Here is a 25,174-nt window from a genome sequence, read left to right as displayed (position 1 = left end):
AGTTAGATACAGACATAATGGGAAGCATATTCTATTAATGTAAAATAAATGCCATATGATGATGATGTTCTCCCAAAATGATTATGTAACAAATAATATATGACCAGGTTTCGAATACTCGTAAAGACTTAAATGGCACAAATACAACCTGGCCAGGACTGAACAGAAATAAATCACGATAGTATGTAAACGTTACCGCTAGGTACCGGTAGTCTACATTGTACAGAAAATTAAGTATATTTATTTGTACTCTTCATGTACAGGGGGAGGCGGTGCTGTATCGGTAGAGAGGCGGCCTGCAGTCCTGATGGACCCAGGTTCGAATCCCGGCTGGGGCAGGGAACAGTTTAAGGATATGAATTTCATAAAAGCAGCCTTTCCTGATGTACCAAAAGAGCCGCCGACATGTCATAAAAATACCCCCACTAATACCAATACACCAGTCCTGTATGAGACAGCCCTAGCATGTATTCAATATGGACGATGGGTGTCAGAGCCGAAGTGGTGACATGTGGAGGTGTAGGAGGACTACTGGGCCTTGGGATAGGCTACTGCCCCCGAGATACAGGCTCTGAAGCCTTTGCCCAGAGTCGGAGACATAAAAAAAAAAAAACACGTATCTTATAATATCTATATTCTATTAGTGTGATTGATCGACCAAAAACGTGTTAACAAACTCGTCCAAGTTGATATTACACATTCTTGCTTGTTCAGTTCCTAACACTCCGAGATCATATCAACGGCATATTCTGGGGGGGTCTTGGGGGGAATCAGTTTGCAGGAGACGTACTCCGCCCCATTGCTACGCTACTTATATCTAATAGGAAACATCACAGGATGAGAGTCTCATTTCTTTTACACGCACAGTGGCGACGTTACTCCAAGGTCTGATGGCAGATTGCATTTTGTCATTCTGAATACATTACCTGTAGCGGGCCTGGAAACCGTGGTTAGTGCAAATGGGAATATTTTAATGGTGCTTACTTCCCAAATCATTTATGGCGTGTGTCTCATCGTGTGGATGAAATGTTTATCCCTGAAGCTGTGACATACTTCAAAAGTTGCTGACAGAGGGCTGTAGCAAACCTCTTATAAACGAGGTTATCGACTTCGTACCACGAAGTTAATGGGAAGAGCAGTGTCACGAAAGTTATTATTATTATTATTATTGTTTTTTGGTATATTTGGCTAGATCTCATCCTCACTTCTAATGCTGAAACTCCCCCCCCCCCACAAAAGAGGAACAGTAGCTACTACAATCGAAATTCTTGGACTTCCTAGACAATTTATGGTAGTATTAAACCCAACACAGGCTAATCCCTGAAAACACGTATTTGATGAGAAATTCGAATGCTAAGCCAACAGCGTCTACGAAAAGAGAAGGGACGGATAAAACAAATGATTAAAATGGCGTGCCAAGCACGAATTATGGTGTATTGGGCAAATCGCTCAGGTTCTGACAACACCCACTCAGGCTCAGACAGTTGCTGTTTGCGGGTAAGATAGGAAAATTTCTGCCACATTAATTCCATATCAAGGGAAATTTAAGCAAAAATATTTCATGGGAAAGTTTGTCATATTATTTGTTTATTGGTAAAGTTCTGTATCTTTTAATGCATTTCGTGAGGCTCACTAAATTTATCAAACAGCTGCACCAACATAAATTTTACATCCACCCTCTGTCACAGTCCATGAGATAAAGCAAGCTGAAACAGAGCACAGTCTTGGCAGAATTTCTGAAGGACATTAAGGGAAGAACTATAAACTGCAACTGTATGCAACTCGCTCCATTAACCGCCTTAATATAGCTACAGGAGGAGATGGAAAATTCAGTGTCCTGTACTATGTTATGTACTGTACGAGTAGTTACAGACTCGATCCAGATAAAGTAGAAAGGCCTTGTTGAAACCAGAGCCCGCATGTCCAGTAAGGGCAGACGATCTAACACACTTCATCCCCTCCCCCTCCCCATCCTCCCCTCCCATGATAAGCAGTAGGTCGATCAAGAAAGGTGACAAGCATAATTTGGATGTAGGTTGGAAATGTATTACTCAGAACATTTTTAACTCTTGTACTCCAATGGCTTTTTATTTCGATTTTCTTGTTACAGTCACACTGGTATAATTAGACTGGGAGAGACGTTTGGAACTGCAGACTTTAAGTACTGCTGAATTCAAAGATTGAACAAAATTGTCTAATGACATCACATTACAATGGAAACACTTCTTTCTGAATGAGTAACATTATTAACATATGGTAATTAGAATTGTTATACAATACCATATAAGGAAAATATTAATTTAGGCTAAAAACAATATAACGAGTTAAACATATACAGTTGTTGGGAAGCTGACTTAAAGTTTAAACAACTTGTGTTGTAAGCCAATACTGAATATACATCCTCATACCATTTGTGTTAAAATCTTTGTTCAAGTTCAACATCGGCCATCTTACTATTGCACCTAAACAACAGCTACATTTACTATGTTACTGTTATGATTATAACTATGTCCTACAGCTACAGTAGGACAGCTTTGCCATAATGTCTACCCTCTCCTCCGCCCAGTATTGCACACGGACTCGCCATATAACCTCCTTGACAGGATTCATTGTGGGTTGAAATGAGGCTACATAAACTAAGTCAGCCCCATTATGATCTTGGCTTTTGATCCTTTGTCCTTACTTACCTAATCAGTTCATCGTCCTTACTGTATGCACCGCCAGATTTTTCAGTATATTCCTACATTCTCTATGAATGACAAAGTTTGGTAGCAATCCATCAAGGGGTTCAGAAGATATCGGGCCCATACCCATATGACCTTGACCTTTTACCCCATGATCTTGCTGACCTAAGCAGTTCATTGTCCCTTTGCACCACATTGCTGACAAAAGTTTGGTCGAAATCCGTCCAGGGGTTCAGAAGATACCACACACACAGGGATAACGTAAGTCGAATTACCTTGACCTTTAACTCCTTCACTATGCTGAGCCATACATTTCATCGTCCTTTCATACTCTGTCACAGACAAGAGTGTGGTCGAAATCGGTCAAAAGATTCACGAGATACCACACTCACAATGATAAACTAATTCGACCCCATTTGACCTTAACTTTTTATCCCTTGTCCTCGCAGATCTAATCGGTTCAACATCTCCTCATACTGGATCACTGACAAAGGTTTGATGGGTTCAGTGAATATCACGTCCGCAAGAGTGTTACGGATGCACGGACCAATGCACGCACCCACGGATGGAAAGGCCAGTCATTTACTCGGTACACACACACACACATAATTATATATATATATATATATATATATATATATATATATATATATATATATATATATATATACAGTATATATATCTGTGAAACAGTGGTAAAGTGTGCGTTTTCGTTCACTGAACAACGAGGGTTCGCTCCCCGCCAAAGTAATAAACTTTGGGAGCGTTCTTCAGGCCACGTACTGCATTGGCGGACACAAGGGGTGCTGTGGTTGAACCAGTGTCACATACTATAAAGTATGCTTGCACCCAGTCGGCTTGCACGGGCCGATTACACTTGGTTCACAAACTACACACACATCCAAAGCCACTCCAACACTACAGCTACACTTACAAGCACTTCTCACACTACATACAATCTCTACTAGACAGCCTAAGCCACTTTGTAGAGATACATTGGCTGTATCGTCCCCACTTCGGTCAGGATAGGCCGGTCCTGCAGTGGACACTCAAACGGCTGATGAGATAAGATGAGAGAGATGTACAGGGTGTAACGTGATGTATGACAAAAACTTACACCAATGATCTATCATGGAATTTTGAGTATATTTTGTTCTATAAACATATACTCTCTGCGACCCCAGCTCAGTACCCAGCATTCAGCTGTTTAAGTGTAAAAGTTTCGTGGCTTCCATGTGCAATTGTGTGAGAGCTTCACAGGGCGATGGGAGACAAGTATTATTACCTTATGCTGTACTGCACATGAAAATTCTATATCCTATCAGTACAAACGAGTTTTAAGAAGAAACTTTACGTAGTCTATTGATTCTGTAACATCAAGTCATGCATTCCTGCAATTCTTTTTCACAAATCGATTGTAATTGAGGATTAAATTCAAATTTTATGGCTTACAAGGGAGTACAGGGGGAGGAGAGGCTGGTGTGTTGTTGCCAGTTTTGGTTTGTAGGCTGTTACTACCAGCATTATCGTAACACCCACAGCTCATTCAATGAAAAAACGTTACTGTAAAGAGAGATTAGCCTAACTTTAAGTCAGGAAGAAATAATATTTATTACAATTATTCTGCTGCAAATAAATGTGGCGCCATTGGGCATCTCCACCTGTATTCCTCTCAGCAGCACTGGCATTACCATCGCAGAATCTGTAAAAATAAACGATATCTGCATGTTGTTCACAGCTGTACGTATGTGGCATGCTGTTTCATGAAGAAGTGAGACTGAACCTAGTGAACAACTGAACGTGGACAACAGTATTGGAAGTGTGTGCCTCGCCTGCAAATTTTCCCGTTGAAATGACAGTGGACGCAGGGTTGCCAAGTCCTTATCATCAATCTCGCTAGTTTAGTCATGAAAACTTGCTAGAATGTCGCTAGATAGTAAACACGGCAAAACATCGCTAGAGAATACTACTAAATCTCTATAATATCAACTAAAATGGCAAAAATATCCAGAATGTAGGTAGATATCATGTTGCCAGATGTTAAATAGTGCCGCTAGGTAGAAGCAAAAAAAATAGATCTAGCTGCATAGTCGTTACATTGGCAATCCTGTGTCACTGTTCTCACGTCAACATCATATGAAAGAAATGGTGCCACGTTTACTTGTAGCAGAAAAATTGTAATGAATAATAATGTTACTCCTGAATTAAAGTGACGCTGGTCGCTCATTACATCAACATTTTTCCATTGAATGAGCTGTGGGTGTTATGATAATGCTCGTAGTAACAGCCTACAAGCCAAACATTACATAACTGGCAAAAACACACCAGCCTCTCCTCCCTCGATACTTCCTTGCAAGCCATAAAATTTGAATGTAATCCTTAATTACAGTCGATTTGTGCAAAAGAAATGCAGGAATGAATGTCTTGATGTTCAAGAATCAACATACTACGTAAAGTTTCTTCTTAAAACTCGTTTGTACTGATAGGATATGGAATTTTCATGTACGGTACAGTATAAGATAATAATAATACTCGTCTCCCGTCGCCCTGCGAAGCTCTCACACAATTGCACATGGAAGCCACGAAACTTCTGCACTTAAACAGCCGAATGCTGGGTACTGAATTGGGGTCGCAGAGAGTATATGTTTATAGAACAAAATATGTCGCATTACATCGTATATATATATATATATATATATATATATATATATATATATATATATATATATATATATATATATATATATATATCGTGTATATACATATATATATATATATATATATATATATATATATATATATATATATATATATATATATATATATATATATCAAAACAAATCATCGTCCCTTCATACCATATCACTGACAAAAGTTTGGTCGAAGTCTGTCAAGGGGTTCAGGAGATCACTTCCACACCCATATGACCTTGACCTTTGATTCTTTGACTTTGCTTACCTGTATTCATTGCCTTTTCATACAGTATCACTGAAAAAAAAAAATTGGTCTAAATCCGTTTTGGGATTCATGAGATATCGCGCTCAGAACGATACACTAAGTTGACCCATTATTGCATTGACTTTTGACCCCCTGTCCTAGCAGATCTAATAAGTTTATCATGTCCTCATACTACATCAATGACAAAAGCTTGGTGGAAATCATTTGATGGGTTCAAGAGATATTGCGCCAACAAGAGTGTTGCAGACTAATGCATGCACGCACACACCCACTTACGCATGAACGAATAGACCAAGCACTGAATGCATCCTCCACCAAGGTGGGCAGATACATAAAGAAAACGGATGACTGAGGATTTGTCTAATCTCAAAGCATCTTCATGTACTTTGAAATAATAGGCGGAAGACTGTTACTTCAGTTTGTTACTTTAAAAATTTTTCACTATAACCTGAGTGAATGTGGTAATTGGAGGGGAATCTATTTGTCACCGATAGCTTTGAAAGTTTTCAGCAGAGTGTTGTTAAATAGGTTGGAGCCGGTGGTTGAGGGTATTCTGAGGGATGAACAGGCTGGTTTTAGAAAGGGACGTGGTTGCAATGATCAGATCTTTATAGTTAGGCATTTGATGCAGCAAGTTAATGAAATGAGAGTACCGTTAAGTCTTTGTTTTGTTGATTTTGAAAAGGCTTTTGATAGTGTTTCGAGAGAGACTTTGGGGAAGATCATGAGACATTATGGAATACCAGAGGAGTTTGTGAGGGTCATTATGAACATGCATGAGGACACATTTTGTAAAGTAATGGTTGATGGTTGTCTGAGTGATTCGTTTGAAGTCAAGTACGAAGTAATTCAAGGTGGTGTTCTATCGCCCTTACTATTTATATTGGTCATTGATTACATTATGAAACGCGTTGGAACAGAAACCGGTGCAGGTATACTTTGGGGAGAGAACAGGAAACTTTTGGATTTAGATTATGCAGATGATATAGTTTTGATTTGTGATGGGCCAGAAGAGATGCGGAGAGTGTTGGACTGTTTGGTGAGTGAAGGTCGCAAGGTGGGTTTGGTTATTTATTGTGGAAAAACTGAAATAATCAATATGAATATGGAAAATGCGCAGGAATGTGTAATTGGAGGTATGGTTGTAAAGCAAGTTGATAGGTTTAAATATTTAGGTACTTATTTAGCCAAGGATGGTTCTTTGAACTTTGAATTCGAGGAAAGGTTAAAGAAGGCTAATCAGGCAATGGGAATGCTTAAAAATATTTGGAATAATAACAATTTTTCTGTGCATACAAAAATCAAACTTTATAAGGTAATGGTTAGGAGTATCTTAATTTATGGACACGAGTCTTGGTACAGCACAGTGACTATGGAAAATAAATTCTTGGTGTTTGAAAGAAAAGCACTTAGAAGAATATTAGGAGTTAAGTGGTGGGAAAGGATACCAAATAGTAGAATTAGAGAAATAACGGGAGTGCAGCCGGTCGATGAATATGTTAGGTTCTCACGATGGAAGTGGCTAGGACATGTGTATAGGAGACAGGGAATAGTACGAGGTACACCAGGGTGGGTGGCACTTGGTAGGAGACGTAAAGGAAGGCCAAAAGAGACGTGGGTGAGGACAATGAGACGGGAAGCTGGAGATGAGTGTTGGGGAGATCTTGAGGAGTTAGCACAAGATAGGATGTGGTGGTGTGAGTTCATCGAGGCCCTATGCATCCCCGAGGGTGCCACAGGAAATGATTGATTGATTGATCTCTTTCTTTCTCTCTCTCTCTCTCTCTCTCTGTATATATATATATATATATATATATATATATATATATATATATACAGAGAGAGAGAGAGAGAGAGAGAAAATCCTCATTTTTCGCGCCACGGATGTTCCGCCAAAACCGCGCATAAGGCCAAACGTCGAAATGTGAAGTGAAGAACCAATGGGAAATATAAATGAGCATTCTGGTGGGACATGTACCTACCCTATCATAAAGTACTATGACACCAAACAGGCCCTGCCCAAAATTTAATGAAGAGAGTTTACTAGTGCTAAAACAGCAGAACACAATAAACATGTACCTGAAAAGATAATAAAGCTGATATAAAGAGCTGCAACACCAATAATCCTTACCAGAAATAAAGTGAAGACTGGCTTGAGTGGCAGGTGAAGGTGTGTTGAGGGTAGATGAGCTAGTTACTAGGTGATATGTGCCTCTCTGGGGAAGCCCCATCACCTGTGCCGAAGCCCTTGAAGTTGAACTCGGGCTCCAGCACCTCCACTTCCTCTCTGTCCGTTTCTTCTTCATCCACCCCTCCTTGTATATCCAAGTCTTGCAGAATAGCAGCCACATTCTGTCTCTCATGAAAATATCATGTGATCCGGGCTTGTCTCCGCTCCTTTATGTTTCTGTTGGAGACGGCGATCACTTGTGACTTCAGATCACTCAAGGTCAGTAGGATGTTGGTAGCCTCAGGCATAGTCCTGGTGTATGCATCGAAGGTGATTGCCATGTCGGTTATGATGGACAGGGTGTGGGACAATTTCTGCGTGCTCATCTTGCCCTCTGCAGTGTGCTCTGGTCTTTCATTCTCCTCTTCACTAGAGTTCATCTCTTCTTCTGTTATGTCTACCACATATGAGTCTAGGTTGTAGTGTGTCTTGCAGTGGTTTCGTCCACCTCTGCAACGTCTTGGCTTGTATTTCTGATAGCTTCCACGGCGGCCGCCAGAGCGTCTTCTTCCCTCTGTCGCTCACCTTTCACAGTCAGGTGAGGGAAAAGTTTCTTCCACCCATGTGCTATAGTGGCTGGGGTAATATTGTTCCAGTTTTCGACCATGGTATCCACTGCATTTTTTATGTTGAATTCCTTCCAGAACTGACTTGCTGTCTTGGGAGGTCAAGAATCAGCAGGTGGTGGCGGGGATGAGGGTGTGGTCTGGCCTCGAGGACAGGCCTGGTCTGGAGTCCTCTAGACTAGTTTGTGACTGTTCCGGCTTGGAGGACATTGCTGCTGGTGTAGCCTGTGGACTGTTGGGAAGGTCCTGAGACTCTGGCGTGGCTGCGGGTGTGCGGTGTGGGTCATCGCCGCCGTCAGATTCTTCCTCTTGTTCCAGAATCAGGCGCAGAATTGTATTGTAAATTGTTTCTTTCCCGAATCTGTCCTGCACCTTAGAGTAGATCATGTTCTTAAGGTTGGCGACAATCTCATGGTCCAGAGGTTGGAGTTCTGAAGTTGTGTTGGGTGGTAAGAAAACAACATGGACGTCAGGGTGATGGTAGATTTGGTGTGTAATTTTTCATTATCCATAAAAAGGAAAACCTTAAATACCAGATTCATTTTCCTGCAGTGTTTCTGTGTGTCGGGGACGAAATACTGGTCGAGCTACTCGTGCGACAGACTTTCAATCATGTAGCCTCGCGGTGTGACCTCCCAGTAAACACTGAGGTGTTTCATGTTGCAGTGTCTGTAGGGCCGAGGTTTATGGTATTTATGGATAATCAGTGGCTTCATCTTGTGTGAGCCAGAAGCACTACAAGTAAGACACTCAGCCGCCCTTTATTAATCTTCATGCCGACTGCCTGTCTCTGTCCCTTCGTCAGGTATGTGTATCTTGCCGACCGCTTCCAGAAGATGCCAGTTTCATCGCAATTATAGACCTGGTGCCATGAATACCCGCCCTCGTCAACAATCTTGCGTGCCTCCACTGGAAAGCTAGCAGCTGCATCTATGTCAGCAGAGGCCGCCTCACTGTGATAAACGACACACCTGACCTCACACCTTCTCTTAAACCTGAAGAGCCACCCTGACGAAGCTCTGAACATGGGTGGCGGGTTTATATTCTTCTTCCTGCAAACTGCGGGGTATATCCTTAGTGCCTCGTCCTTGACGGCCCTCGTAGAGATGCTCATGCCCACCCTGCTCTGGCTGTCGAGCCAGCGGACAAGGTATCCTTCTGTTCTGGCCATGACATGTCCTGCCACAGACGACCCCACAAACACTGTCTTGTTGGACGGGAAGAACTTGGTCCGGATCGTAACCTTTGGACAATTATTGGCATAAACACACATGAATAACAGCACCCAAAAATCAACTGTACACAGAAGAAATGATTTGATGTTTAATTTTCTTTATAAGGCAACACTTAAACAGTACACCCTTAAGGGTATAAGGTACAGTAACTGTATAAGTACAGTAACCAAACACACATGCATTACAGCACCCGAAAATCAATTGTACACAGAAGAAATCATTTAATGTATAATTTTTTTATTAGGCAATACTTAAACAGTACACCCTTAACGATATAATATACAGTAACTTTATAAGTACAATGACCAACGTTAACGATTTCCATTACAGTACAGTACTGCATATTATTAATGTGAACATGGAGAACAAAATCGACTGTGCAATTGGGATTAATGTGGTGAAGAATGTAGAAACTTTTTACTACCTTGGAATGATTATATCATCTAGTGGATCATTAAACAATGAAACTTAAACATTATTTAACGTGCACTCACCTGCTTTTTGAGAGTTTCCTTGTTCTTCCTCAGGGTCCTTATAGTGCCTTCAGGAGCCCCTGTCAGAAGATGTATTTCTGGGGTTGTCAACCCCTCCTCAAGGAGCAGCAAAATCCTTCCCTTGTCAGCCGCTGAATACTGCTGATGTTTCTGGCCAACCCTGTACGCCCGCTTCTCCTTAGGCCGCTGCAATGGCCCTGCAACATCCCCCTCACCTCGTTGCTCTGCACACTGAATTTCACTGGCGCACTCCATCGCAAACGTCGAAGCGTGGTCATCCAGGTGTGGGTCAGGAAGCCACGAGCCTTGAGGCGGGCACAGCACAAAAACAAGCAATGGCGTGTGGGTCTGTAGTACCACCGCTGTATCGACAGAGGGCAAGGTGGTTGCAAGATGGCCGCCAACAAATGAGCATCGGTATGCGTCGTCGGCTGCCGGCTGGGAGCATCGAAATGTAGGGAAATTTGCGAATTGTGAGACAACTCGGAAACTTTTTTCTTGCGCGAAAAACGAGGCATCAAAGTAAAATGCGTCCAAATACGGGGACTTACTATATATATATATATATATATATATATATATATATATATATATATATATATATATATATATATATATATATTGTTACGGAACAGAGAAAGATAATGTACACTTTAAGTGAGAATACTAAAAATCACTACTGTCCCGTAAAGTTCCAGGTTCAAAACAAAGAGTTAGGTAAAATTACAAGTTAAAGTTTAATGCTCAAACAAAACATTCAGGACTCATAAGGATAATGTAATGGCAAAAAACAGGTTAAATATATGGTTAACTGCAATAGCCTCTATTAACACGAAATTAGCATGAGTAAATTTATCTAAGTCAGCCCTGTTAAAATGAGATACCAGATAATACTCAGTGAATGCCAGATATATTATTACAGATACAAAATATTATTAATGATGGCTGACAATAAGAACCTTACATAAATTACAAAATCCTTACTAGGCCTAAGAATTAACCTTATGCTACACAGTACAAGAAAAAATGCAACAACAGTTATACTCAAATTACACACAGCTGCTAGATGGCTGGAGACTTCCTGAGCACTCACAATAACAACTGTACAGGGGAGGACAGAGATGTGAACAAAATGAGGAGTAGATCTAAGTGGCAATAATGCAGAGACTGAGCTCATTATATAAGGGCCAGCAGAGCTTGATACAACTTGTAAGAAGGACGCACAAATGAAGCCATAGGAGACAAAGAGCTGACAATCCTGCTCTGAACAACAGAAAGGACGACTTACTCTACTATAACGGTAGAAGGGGGAACTGAGGCAGAACACGCTCGTGATCAAACATGCAGCATACTGTGCGTTAAAATTACACAAAGGATGATGAAATCATGGGCTATGTAACACCTCCCCACAAAGAAAAAGAATTTACAAAGGAAATTTCTTATTACTCTAAAACAATCTGTCTAAAGTCTAGATAAGCAATCTGCAATAACATTTTCTTTCCCCTTGACATGTTGTATGTTTAATGAATACTCCTGAAGAAGTAGACTCCATCTTGTCAATCTCTGATTTTTATCTTTAAACTTACTAAGGAATTTCAGTGGGTTATGATCGGTATAAATGACTATGGGGTCAAAACCAGAACACAAATAAAATGAAAAATGCTGTAAACCCAAAATCAAGGCCAAAAGCTCTTTCTCAATAGTTGAGTAGTTCTTTTGAGGTGGAGTGAACTTCTTACTGTAATAAGATACAGGGTGTTCAATACCCTGATCATCCTCTTGCAGCAAAACAGCCCCAGCTCCTGTATCACTTGCGTCAACAGACATCTTAAAAGGCTTAGCAAAACTTGGAGTAGCGAGCACTGGCTGACTTAATAGGATAGCTTTAAGTTTGCTGAAAGAGGATTCACAGTTATCGGTCCAGACAAATTTAACTCCCTTTTTCAGTAGGTCTGTAAGTGGTGATACAAGAATAGAAAAGTTAAGAACAAATCTCCTGTAATAACCTACCATTCCCAAAAATCTTTGTAGCTCTTTCCTACTTTTAGGTCTGGGAAGATCACTTATAACCTGAACCTTAGCTCCTGGTGGTGCAATATGTCCATCACCAATTACATACCCAAGGTACTGAACTTTAGCTTGACCAAACTCACACTTTGATAAATCAGCTACAAGATTAGCATGAACCAAACGCTCAAGAAATTTACTGACATGGCATAGGTGATCTTTCCAGTTGTCACTGAAGATTAATACATCATCAATATAAACAACACACCCTGCCAAACCCTCTGTTACAACATTCATGAGCTTCTGAAATGTGGCTGGTGCATTCTTCATACCATATGGCATTACAGAACATGCAAAAGTCTTTCCTAGTGTTACAAAACATGAGATCTCCCTAGCACGTTCAGTCATAGGTACTTGCCAGTATCCCTTTAACAAATCAAACTTACTTATGTACCTAGCCTTTCCGATCTTGTCTATGCAATCTTCCACGCGAGGGAGAGGGTAAGTGTCTGTTTTGGTTATCTGATTAACATGTCTGTAGTCGATGCAAAGCTGCTGTGACCCACCCGGCTTAGGGACCAGAGTGACAGGAGAACTCCACTCGCTCTAACAGGGCTCAATCATCTTGTGGTCCAACAGGTAGCCAAGCTCCTTCTGGATGAGAGGAACTTTCACTGAGTTCACACGGTAAGGAGGCAGTTTAATTGGCTTTGCGTCTCCAACATCGACATCATGCATAAACACAGTGGTTCTTCCTGGAGTGGCACGGAACACTTGCGGGTACTCCTGCAGTAATGCCGAAAACTCCTGCCTTTCCTCGGGAGGTAGATGAGAAAGCTTAGTCTGGAGATCATTCATGATATCAGGATTCTTCCCCAAACTATCACTCAGGCTCATGCTGCATGGGAGAACTTCACTTGCAGACTCGGGTGGAACAGCTACAGTGCAGACTGGATTATTTTCGTCCCGCCTGTGATATAACTTTAGCATATTGATGTGACATAGTTGCTTGTTCTTTCTACGATCTGGTGTGGCGATGACATAGTTGACATCACTGAGTTTCTTCTCCACGAAATAAGGACCACTTAACTTGGCTTGAAGAGGTTGCCCATGCACCGGTAGCAGAATCAAAACCTGATCTCCTGGCTGAAAGTGGCGTAACCTGGACTTCTTATCATACCAAGTCTTCATCTTCTCCTGAGCAGCTCCTAAATTCTCTCTCGCCAGCTGTAAAGCAGTGGACAGCCGTTCTTTTGAACTTCATCACATACTCCAGCAGGTTGACGTCATCTTCCTCCGACAGCCAGCATTCCTTGAGTAACTTAAGGGGTCCTCTTACTTCATGGCCAAACAGTAGTTCAAAAGGTGAGAAGCCCAGTAATTCATTTGGAGATTCTCTTGCGGCAAACACAACGAATGGAAGACCTTTATCCCAGTCTTTCTGATGTTCCAAACAGTATTTCTTGAGCATCGATTTGAGTGTTTGATGATATCTCTCCAACGCTCCTTGGGTCTGGGGATGGTAAGCTGAAGACGTGATCTGGGTGATGCCCAACTCTTTCAGAGACTGCTTGAAAACATTTGACATGAAATTACTTCCCCGATCTGACTGTACCTCCTTGGGCAGACCAAACTTTGTGAAGAACCCTAGCATTTCCTTAACCACGTTCTTTGCTGAGATATTTCTAAGTGGAATGGCTTCAGGATAACGAGTAGCCATATCAATCAGGGTCAACACATAAGAAAATCCTGAAGAAGTCTTAGGAAGAGGGCCCACAATATCCACCAACACACGGGTGAATGGCGCCTCAAAAGGAGGAATGGGAACTAGAGGTGCAACCTTTTCGGTCTGATTACACTTCCCCACAACTTGACAGGTGTGACAAGACTTACAATACCAGGAAACATCCCTGAAGATACCTGGCCAGTAGAAGTGTTTCAAAATGTATGCCACAGTCTTCCTCACTCCAAGGTGTCCTGCCAAACTGGAATCATGAGCCACTCTAATGATATCCTGCCTACAAACACGAGGGATGACAACTTGATGTACAACCTCCCATTCACAGTCGGCTGATGCTGTTGGGGGTCTCCACTTCCTCATAAGTACTCCTGACTTTATATAATAACAAGTAGAAGCACCAGTTGACTCTTCCTCACTGCAAGCAGAGTTAGCAAGACCTTTCAACTCAGGGTCAGCAACCTGCAACTCAACCAACTCTTGACGAGACAAATTATCAACACTACGGGGTACTGCCTCATCTGGTGAGTGGTCCAAATTAGCAAGAAAAGTGTCAGCTAAGATAACATCATCATCATCATTATCCTCTAAGTCATCAGTAACTTTAGACTTAGCCCTAGTGACAGCACATGCAGGGAACACATCAGGGACATCACAATCATGGGTCGCAGCCACTGGCTCACCAGGCAACTGAGGAGCTGGACACACCTGACTTCCACCAATATCATTTCCAAGTAAGAAAGTTACACCTGACATTGGGAGTGTCTCAACCAACCCAACCATAACGGAACCATTAACAAAACCAGACTCTAAATTCACTCTGCACAGAGGGACAGAGAAGTAATTATTCCCTACACCTTGTAAGATTACAGTTTCATCAGAGGAATTAACATTAGAGCCTAGAACACTGGTCAGCATAAGGGATTGGCAAGCACCTGTATCACGATATATTTTAATTGATTTCCTGTCATTACTGTCCAGAGGACTGACAAAACCATCAGACAGGAAATTAGCACATGAACTCTTGAGAGTGTCACCCACGTTACTGCTCAAAAGAGGAGCTCCATCATGAGAATTTAATTTACCCCTCAAAGCAGGTTCAGTTAACTCAGTTAAAGAATTCTGGGAACTCTCAAGGGTGGACACTAGACCAATTGACTGAATATTTAAAGACTCCCTTTTGTTCACATCACGCTGTCTCCTGAAACATTTCTTCTTAGTATGACCAAGCTTACTACAATAAGTACATTTACTTTTCTGAAATCTAGAGGTGGAGCTGGTATTTACTTCCTGAGAAACATCATCTTTATTCTCTTTCCTGTTACATGTACTCTGAGTAGAGGCAACGTACTTACTCTCAGCTTTCCTTTTTTCTCTAGAATATCTCTTGTGAGTGAGAACATATTCATCAGCTAAAACTGCAGCATCAGACAAATTATCTATTCTTTTCTCATCAAGATATAGGCTTACATCTTTACTAATACACCTTTTGAAGTCCTGCAGCAAAATCATCTGCTTAAATTTACCAAAATCAGAATCCACATTCTTAGAATTTAACCACTGCTCTAACAGATCTTCTTTGATTTTTGCATACTCAACATGGGATTGCTTATCTTGCTTGTAAGTTGTCCTAAATTTTACTCTATAGGCTTCAGGAACAAGCTCATAGGCCTTAAGAATCAAGCTCTAACTACATCATAATTATCAGATTGATCCTGAGGCAAAGATGCATAAGTTACTTGAGCTTTACCGGTGAGAACAGTTTGAAGGAGTACTGGCCAATACTTTTTGGGCCAATTAAATCCTGTAGCTACCCTCTCAAACAACTGAAAATACTTTGTTAAATCAGATTCATTAAAAGGAGGGACAAGTTTAACATTTTTAGCCACATCAAAATCATCAGAGCTAGATGATCCAGTTCCACATTGTTTCATGCGATACTCATGGTCTCCCTGAATCCTAGCAAGTTCAACTTGTGCGTGAAACTCAGCCTCCTTAGCACGGGCCTCCTGCAGGGCTAGCTGTAACTTAGCTAATTCAATCTGCGTTTGCTCATTTGGAGGAGTTACATTAAACAAGCTTTCATTAATCATACCAACAATTTGATCTTTAGAATGATGAGAGTCAACTGCAATTCCCAATTGTTGAGCAACAAGCTTAAGTTCATTCTTTGTTCTGTTTTCTACATCACACACTGTTTGCACATTTGACAAAAAATCTTTGGCTTCATCAAGTGTAGTAATAGTACACATCATGAATAAATCACAGTCACAAAGTATCAAGCAATATCCTTATGATAATATCCTGAATATCCTGATAAGAGGTCGCCAAATTTATGTTAGGGAACAGAGAAAGATAATGTACACTTTAAGTGAGAATACTAAAAATCACTACTGTCCCGTAAAGTTCCAGGTTCAAAACAAAGAGTTAGGTAAAATTACAAGGTAAAGTTTAATGCTCAAACTAATAACAAAACATTCAGGACTCATAAGGATAATGTAATGGCAAAAAACAGGTTAAATATATGGTTAACTGCAATAGCCTCTATTAACACGAAATTAGCATGAGTAAATTTATCTAAGTCAGCCCTGTTAAAATGAGATACCAGATAATACTCAGTGAATGCCAGATATATTATTACAGATACAAAATATTATTAATGATGGCTGACAATAAGAACCTTACATAAATTACAAAAACCTTACTAGGCCTAAGAATTAACCTTATGCTACACAGTACAAAAAAAAAATGCAACAACAGTTATACTCAAATTACACACAGCTGCTAGATGGCTGGAGACTTCCTGAGCACTCACAATAACAACTGTACAGGGGAGGACAGAGATGTGAACAAAATGAGGAGTAGATCTAAGTGGCAATAATGCAGAGACTGAGCTCATTATATAGGGGCCAGCAGAGCTTGATACAACTTGTAAGAAGGACGCGCAAATGAAGCCATAGGGGACAAAGAGCTGACAATCCTGCTCTGAACAACAGAAAGGACGACTTACTCTACTATAACGGTAGAAGGGGGGACTGAGGCAGAACAAGCTCGTGATCAAACATGCAGCATACTGTGCGTTAAAATTACACAAAGGATGATGAAATCATAGGCTATATATAGATATATATATATATATATATATATCTATATATATATATATATATATATATATATATATATATATATATATATATATAATTTTCCTGTGGCACCCCACGGGATGCATAGGGCCTCGATGAACTCTCTCTACCAATATTTGTCTCTTGCCATCTCCTTCAGGTCCCACCAACACTCCTCTCCTGCTTCTTTTTTCATTGTCCTCAACCAGGTTTCCCTCGGCCTACCTCTACCTCTTCCTCCTCTAGGAGTCCACTCTGGCACATCCTGTATTAAACTGCCTTCTTTTCTGTATATGTGCCCCAGCCACTTCCAGCAAGACAGTCTCACATATTCATTAACTGGTTCCACTCTCGTAATATCCCTTCCTCTTTCATTTGTAACTCTGTCTTGCCACTTTACCCCAAGAATCCTTCTCAGTATTTTATTCTCAAATCCTAATACTTTCTGATCTGTTGCAGTTGTACTGTACAATGACTTATGCCCATAAATTAAAATCTGTCTAACCATGGACTTGTAAATTTTCACTTTAGTATGTACCGAAAGAATATTATTATTCTAAACAGATTTCAACATTTCAACAGCTCGCCAAGCCTGTCTAATCCTCTCCTCAATTTCATTGTTTAATGATCCATTAGTTGATACAATCGTTCCCAGATATTTAAAGTTTTCTACATTCTTCACCACATTATTCCCAAGTACACAATCGTTTTGGTTCTCCACGTTCATATTAATAATTTCAGTCTTTCCACAATTTATTACCAATCCCACTTTTTCTCCTTCCTCCACCAGACAATCAAGCACCCTCTGCATCTCGTAAATACTTCCGCAAATGAGCACAATATCATCAGCATAGTCCAAATCCATCAGCTTCTTATTTTCTTTCCAGTTAATTCCTGCACCTGTTCTCCTTACAACCTTTCTCATAACATAATCCATAACCAAAACAAACAGCAATGGCGAAAAAACTCCTCCTTGAATCACTCCTGACCTAACTTGATATGGATCACTCATAGAACCACCCACCATTATCTTACAAAAAGTTCTTTCATGCAGGCTTCTAATAATATTTACAAACTTTTCTGGTATACCATAGAATCTCATAATTTTCAACATAGCTCCACTATCAAACGCCTTTTCAAAATCCACAAAACACATACTAAGTGGCATTTTCATCTCATTAACTTGTTGCATTAGATGCCTTACAATAAAAATCTGATCATTACAACCTCGACCCTTTCTAAATCTCGCTTGTTCTTCTCTTAAAAATTTGTCAATTATTGGCTCTATTCTGTTTAACAAGATTTTGGAAAAGACTTTTGCAACTACAGATGTCAAAGTTATCCCCCCTCTAATTGCCACACACACTTAAATCTCCCTTTTTTGGTATTTTTATAATCACTCCATTTTCCACTCTTCTGGAATTGCACCATTAACCCAAGCCACATTAAAAAGTTTCAAAAGCGCATTCATCAACTCGTCATATTCCACCTTAAGCATTTCAGGAAATATTCCATCCTAACCTGGGGCCTTAAAATTCTTTAATTCCTTTATAGATTTTGCTACCTCTCCCAAGGTTATATCCCCCGTTTCTATCTGCAAATCTCTCTCGGCTGGCAAAATGTCCTCTTCAGCTGGGATTGGTCTATTTAGAACAGAATCAAAGTGCTCTTTCCACCTTCCTTCTATATCCAAATATTTAGTCATCAAATTACCATTTCTATCTCGTACAGGTATTTCCTTCCTTCTCTTTTCAGTCCCAGTTAACTCCTTTATGGCCTGATACGCTGCTCTTGTGCTCTGACCGTCATTTTTACTTAATTTAATTTCTGTCTCTGTTGCCTTTGCATCATATTACCTCCTCTTATCACGTCTAACGAGTCTTTTTACTTCAGAATGTAAACTCCAGTACTTTGCTCTAAGTACGTCATCTACCTGACCATCAACATGTTGTTCTTCACTTCTTAACTTAGCCTTTTTCGTTTTCTGAATCGCATTCCATGTTTCATCTGACATCCACTTTTTCCTTCTCGCTTTTCCCTTTTTCTTAATAGTAACCTTAGCACTCTCATGCAAAACGTCTTTTACCTCTCTCCACATTTGATTAATATCATTGTCTTCAGATTCCATCAAAGTCTGCAGGACTAGAAACCTGTTCCTACATTCCCACTGAAACTTTTCCTTCGTGTTCTCATCATTCCTCAGCTCATCAAAATCATAATTATTACCTCCTGTACAATTACCATTAACTTTTCTCTTAAGTTTTATTTTAATATTTGACACAACAGGTTGATGATCACTACCTATATCTGCCCCCCTCCTTACGCAAACATCTTGTAAATAACTCCTATGCCTTCTGCTAATTGCAATGTGGTCAATCTGGTTACAATATTTACCACATGGTGAAATCCAAGTAGTCCTATGTATTTTTCTATGCTCAAAGATAGTTCCACAAATTATAAGGTCATTTGCCAAACAAAAGCTTCCAAATCGCACCCTATTTTCGTTTCTTATACCAACACCCTCCTTACCCATACAATCTTCAAAGCCATCCCTACTACTGCCAACAATCGCATTAAAATCACCAATGCAAACTAACACATCATGTCTTGCCACTCTATTCTCTACATCCTGCAGCTTCTCATAAAAGTCATCCTTCATTTCATCAGCAGCCTCTTTTGTCGGAGCGTACCCTACAACCATACCGATATTACCATGGTCAGATTTTAAACGAGCATAAAGCAAGCGCTCATTAATTGGTTCAAACTCACATACTGCCTTACAGGCATCTCTACTCAGCAGTAAGCCTACTCCTTGGTAATGATTTCCATCACTACTACCAGAAACCAACATAGTAATACCGTCTTCCAAATTCATTTTTATCAACTCCAAGCAACCTCGTTTCTGTAAGAGCACACATATCCATCTTGTATTCCTTGAACACTGAAATAAGTTCTTCCATTTTACCAGCCTGATTGAGAGTTCGAACATTCCAGTTTCCTATTCTTAAGGTTCTTTTTGGATGTATAAACTTATTTCTACACCGTGGGATTCTTAGCACCCCCTGCCCACTTAATTGCTGCACGGAACTGAGGGCCATTGCTTCGTAACCAGAGTTCATCAAGATTTCTTAGGCAGAAAAATATTTTACCCTGGAGCCAATGCCAGTGGCTCGCAGGAACCAGACAGTGGAGAGAGGAAATTAACTAAATGAAAGTAAAATGCAGAGGGTTTGGACAGACAAAGTACAAGGGAAAGAAAGAGAGCAAAAAGAATGTAGATAAAAGTGTCCCTTTTAGTCGCCTCTTACGACAAGCAGGGAATACTGGGGAAGTATTCTCTCTCTCTCTCTCTCTCTCTCTCTCTCTCTCTCTCTCTCTCTCTCTCTCTCTATATATATATATATATATATATATATATATATATATATATATATATATGTATATATGTTACAGGCAAACTGTGAAATCAGTCATTTCATAAAAAGCCAAGTCAAATCGTGAAATGAGTTTAACTTGGGATGGGTTGATTTAGGTTAGGTTAATTTAGGCTACAGTTAGATTAGGCTGGGATAATCTAGGTTAAGTTAGATTAAGTTAGGCTAGGTTGTTAAAGTTAGTTTAGACGAATCCTTAACATAACTCAGCGTACATCTAAATAAACCTAAACTAGCATAACCTAACCTACCCTGATCTAACCTAACCTAACCTAAACTTAACCTACATTACTGCAGCCTAACCTAACTGCAGCCTAAATTAACCTAATCTAAATTAACCCATCCCAAGTTATACTCATTTCTCGAGTCGACTTGGTATTTAATGAAATGACTTATTATATAGTTTCCCTGTAATATATATATATATATATATATATATATATATATATATATATATATATATATATATATATATATATATATATATATATAGATAGATAGATAGATAGATAGATAGATAGATAGATAGATAGATACCGTAGATATATTGGGAATAAATATAGCAAATAATGAATGACCGAATTATATAAGGATATATAAATAATACTTCGATAAATACATTTAAGAATTTTCTTTTGAACACTTAGTTTGAGACAGGTTAATGATTCGGACAGTGAACGTGGTTTATTTTGCTTTGGAAAAGTAAGCATATAATACGCTTTATGACGGGAAAACATTATTGTATAAAACCGTTATTCTCACCGAAGCTATTCATTATGCTTACATTATTCTAAATATATGTTTGTATACCGTATATAGAAATAGGTACCTTTTTTTTTTTTTTTTCAAACAAAATGTTACAAATTTTAAGAGCAAGCATCGGAGCTGGAATATTCGGGACTTGGGTCCATGACAGTTTATAAACAATATTAGTAGGATGTTGCCTTGTCGTCAAATTTATAACTCTAATTCTATATTGAAGGGCTTTGCATTAGAAAATATGTTTGGATGAGCACTGTTAAGCATTTAACGATCTACAGCTTTTGACTTACACGGGAAATAGTATGTTACGTAACTGTAAAGAAAAAGAATATGAGCAAGCACAAGTAAATGATTAGGTGATGGGGAGGAGAGGAGATAACCCATCGCCTAGTTTCGCATTTGTCCGTGTCAAGCCTCAGCATTGTCACTGCGTTTGCCTAAACAAAGGTAGCAGTCCGCTCCCTCAGGACCAGCAGTCCCGCAACTTGTCAAGCATCTTCACATGCCATCACTTCGACAATAAATCACGCCTTTTATAATGAATATAACCTAGAGTTGTCTCATTCAGAACTGATACACTGGTATTAACGACATTGTTTTGCAGGGTTCTTGTGAAAGATCAGTGAGATCTGTTGTTTTACAAAATTCCGTACATTAGACTCATCCTTGTCCAGTCTGCGATGGAAACTGCAGACTACAGACGATCACTGGAAACAACAGACAATCTCTCTAGCCACTCGAGCAAAGCCTCGCTAGATATAGTTTACAATCCATTTCTTTTTTATCCCACCCGCACCGCCGGCAGAGCACGGGGTTAGAGTACATACTCCTGCCATTCAAGGCAAGATTCACCAGTCACTTATTTCTGAATGGCATTTTATGAACAATCTTTCCTCTAATGTTAACCCTTTTGGGCCACACCCACTAACACTGGTTTAACTTATTGTACCAGCAAGGCTACAGATTATTTGATCTGTCACTCAGTGTAGATCATCACAAGGTAGTATTATGTCAAGCGAGTGGATGGTGGGCGCCCCAGCATTCTTCATAATTTAATCATGAGCAATATGAATAGAGAATCCGTTCAAATACACACACACACACACACACACACACACAATATATATATATATATATATATATATATATATATATATATATATATATATATATATATATATATATATATATATATATATATATTCTCATCAGCCGTTTGTGTGTCCACTGCAGGACCGGCCTGTCCCGACCGAAGTGGGGACGATACAGCCAATGCATCTCTATTATGTGGCTTAGGCTGTCTAGTCGAGATTGTATGAAGGGTAAGAAGTGCTTGTAAATGTAATTATAGTGTTGGAGTGGATTTGGATGTGTGTGTAGTCTGTGAACCAAGTGTAACCGGCCCGCGCAAGCCGACTGGGTGCAAGCATACTTTACATTATGCGACACTGGTTCATCCACAGCACCCCTTGTGTCCGACAATGCAGTACGTGGCCTGAAGAACTCTCCCAAAGTTTATTACCCTGGAGGGGTGCGAACCCTCGTTCTTCAGTGTACGAAAACGCACACTTCACCACTGTACCGCAGAGGCTCCATATATATATATATATATATATATATATATATATATATATATATATATATATCAACCAAGGATTCCACTCACCTTTCACGCGTCTGGAATTGGCAGGCGATGACAACACCATTTTCTGATTGTGTTAGGTAACAAGGAATTAACACTTTTTACGGTCCACATCCCAAATCATTCTTTACTACTTAACTCATTCAATATATATATATATATATATATATATATATATATATATATATATATATATATATATATATATATATATATATATATATATATATAGTGTGGAAGCGTATGTGAAAGGAAGAAATTGAAAGCAAATGAGAATAAGCGTAAAGTGATGAAGTATACGAGGGTGATAGGTGGTAGGAGGAGGAATACAGTTTTGAGTGGTGAGTTGCTTGAGGAGGTAGAGTGTTTTAAGTATTTAGGGTCACAATGTTGCTGTGGCTGGAAGAACAGATGCAGAAGTGAAGTTTAGAATGAATGAAGTAGGAAATGTGCTTCGAGGAATGAAAAGTGTTTAGATGTCGTTTGCTCAGAATGGATATAAAGAGAAGGCTGTATGAGGGTGTTGTGGTACCGATTGCCTTATACAGGGCTGAAACATGAAATATGGATGTAGCTGAGAGGAAAAGTTTGAGTGTAATGGAGATGAGGTGTCTGAAGAGTAGGTGTGGAGTGACACGTATGGATCTAGTGAGAAATGATGAAGTGCGAAGGAGAACTTGAGATGGCTTATCGAGTTAAACAGTGTGTTGCGATGGTTTGGACATATGGAGAGAAAGGATGATGTGCGATTGGTGAAAAAGATAAGTGGATCAGATATGAGAGGTGTAATGCTGAGAGGAAAATCACGAATAGGATGGGTGAACAGTTTGGAGAGTGTGTTGAATGCGAGAGGGATGTCTTTTGAGCAAGGAAGAGTGGCTGTGCGTGATAGAAATGACTGGAGAGAAATTGTGAATGGATAAATGATGACGCAGCCCTGAGGGGATAATCTCCCGCATTTGGTCTGATCAGCTGATAAGGTCATCTGCGGGTAAGGAGATGGGTCCATAATGATGTGGCAGGAGCAAACAACTCTGCTGTCGGGCCCTGCTGCGGATGTCACTGATTGCACTGCACAGTTGACCCTTGTGCAGTGTGGTGTGGTGATAATCTGTCCCTTCTCCCCTCGGCGCTAAGATGCGAAAGAATGTTTGAGTGGATGAGTAAATTGGGAGTGTGTCGTTTGTCTGGGCTACCTCCTTTTCCTTGGGGGAAGCAGCTTAGGTATTTATATATATATTTATATATATATATATATATATATATATATATATATATATATATATATATCTATCTATCTATCTATCTATCTATCTATCTATCTATATATATATATATATATATATATATATATATTATTGGAAGCAACAATTTTAATGTTTCAGATACCAATGTCGGAACAAGTACTGACTGTGTTCCCTATTACAGAACTACAGTGTAAATGTAATTTATCACCACATCATCAGTATTAATTGCGGGCATCCCCTGCCATATTTATGACCAGCGTTAAAACTCACGATCAGTAAAACCCACTAGCCACCAGCACTGCCACCACCAGCTTTCACATCTTTCCAACCCCGACTCGGTTTAAAATCCCACGGGAGATCATCACATAACTATATTTACCCAAGTCAATACTCAACCCACACATGAATCCTGCGCTCTGTGTCTGATATAATTTTATGCTTAACCGTCCGTCCGAATATGAACATTAACTGTCTGCAGAATTAATACAACAGGAAATACCATACAAGTGTTAAACTTTTGCCACTTATGAAACCTGAATACGCTAATACTCGTGTATATATATATATATATATATATATATATATATATATATATATATATATATTCATTCATTCATTGCCAGACGCCATGTATCCCAAACGGGGTGGAAAAGGGCTTAGAGTTCATTGTTTTATAGGGAGGGGCACTAATCCTCCACCAACCCCACTTGACACGTAGGGATGCCAACAGCATCTGGTGTTCCCAGGCGGTCACCCATCCAAGTACTAACCAGACCAAACGTTGCTTTACTTCGCTGATCGGACGGGAAGCGGTGTATTCAACATATATATATATATATATATATATATATATATATATATATATATATATATATATATATATATATATATATATATATATATATATATATATATATATATATATATATATATATATATTGTAATAGGCGATATGAATGGTAGAGTAGGCACTGGTCATGTGAATGATACAATGGGAAATAATGGCGTACCAGGAGAGAATGATAATGGGAAGCGACTAAAGGACATATGTCAGG

General features: G+C 39.6%; 1 pseudogene; it reads right to left on the bottom strand.

The window, feature by feature from the left end:
- Positions 1–24,840: 24,840 nt before the first annotated feature.
- Positions 24,841–24,960, bottom strand: LOC145414762 (5S ribosomal RNA; annotated as a pseudogene).
- Positions 24,961–25,174: the final 214 nt, after the last annotated feature.

The sequence above is a fragment of the Coenobita brevimanus genome, chromosome 100, assembly GCF_032717465.1.
Source record: "Coenobita brevimanus isolate Jiangsu-jjx chromosome 100, ASM3271746v2, whole genome shotgun sequence".
Taxonomy (NCBI): Eukaryota; Metazoa; Arthropoda; class Malacostraca; order Decapoda; family Coenobitidae; genus Coenobita; species Coenobita brevimanus.
Note: the sequence above shows the minus strand (reverse complement) of the source record. Positions and strands in the feature narration are given on the sequence as shown.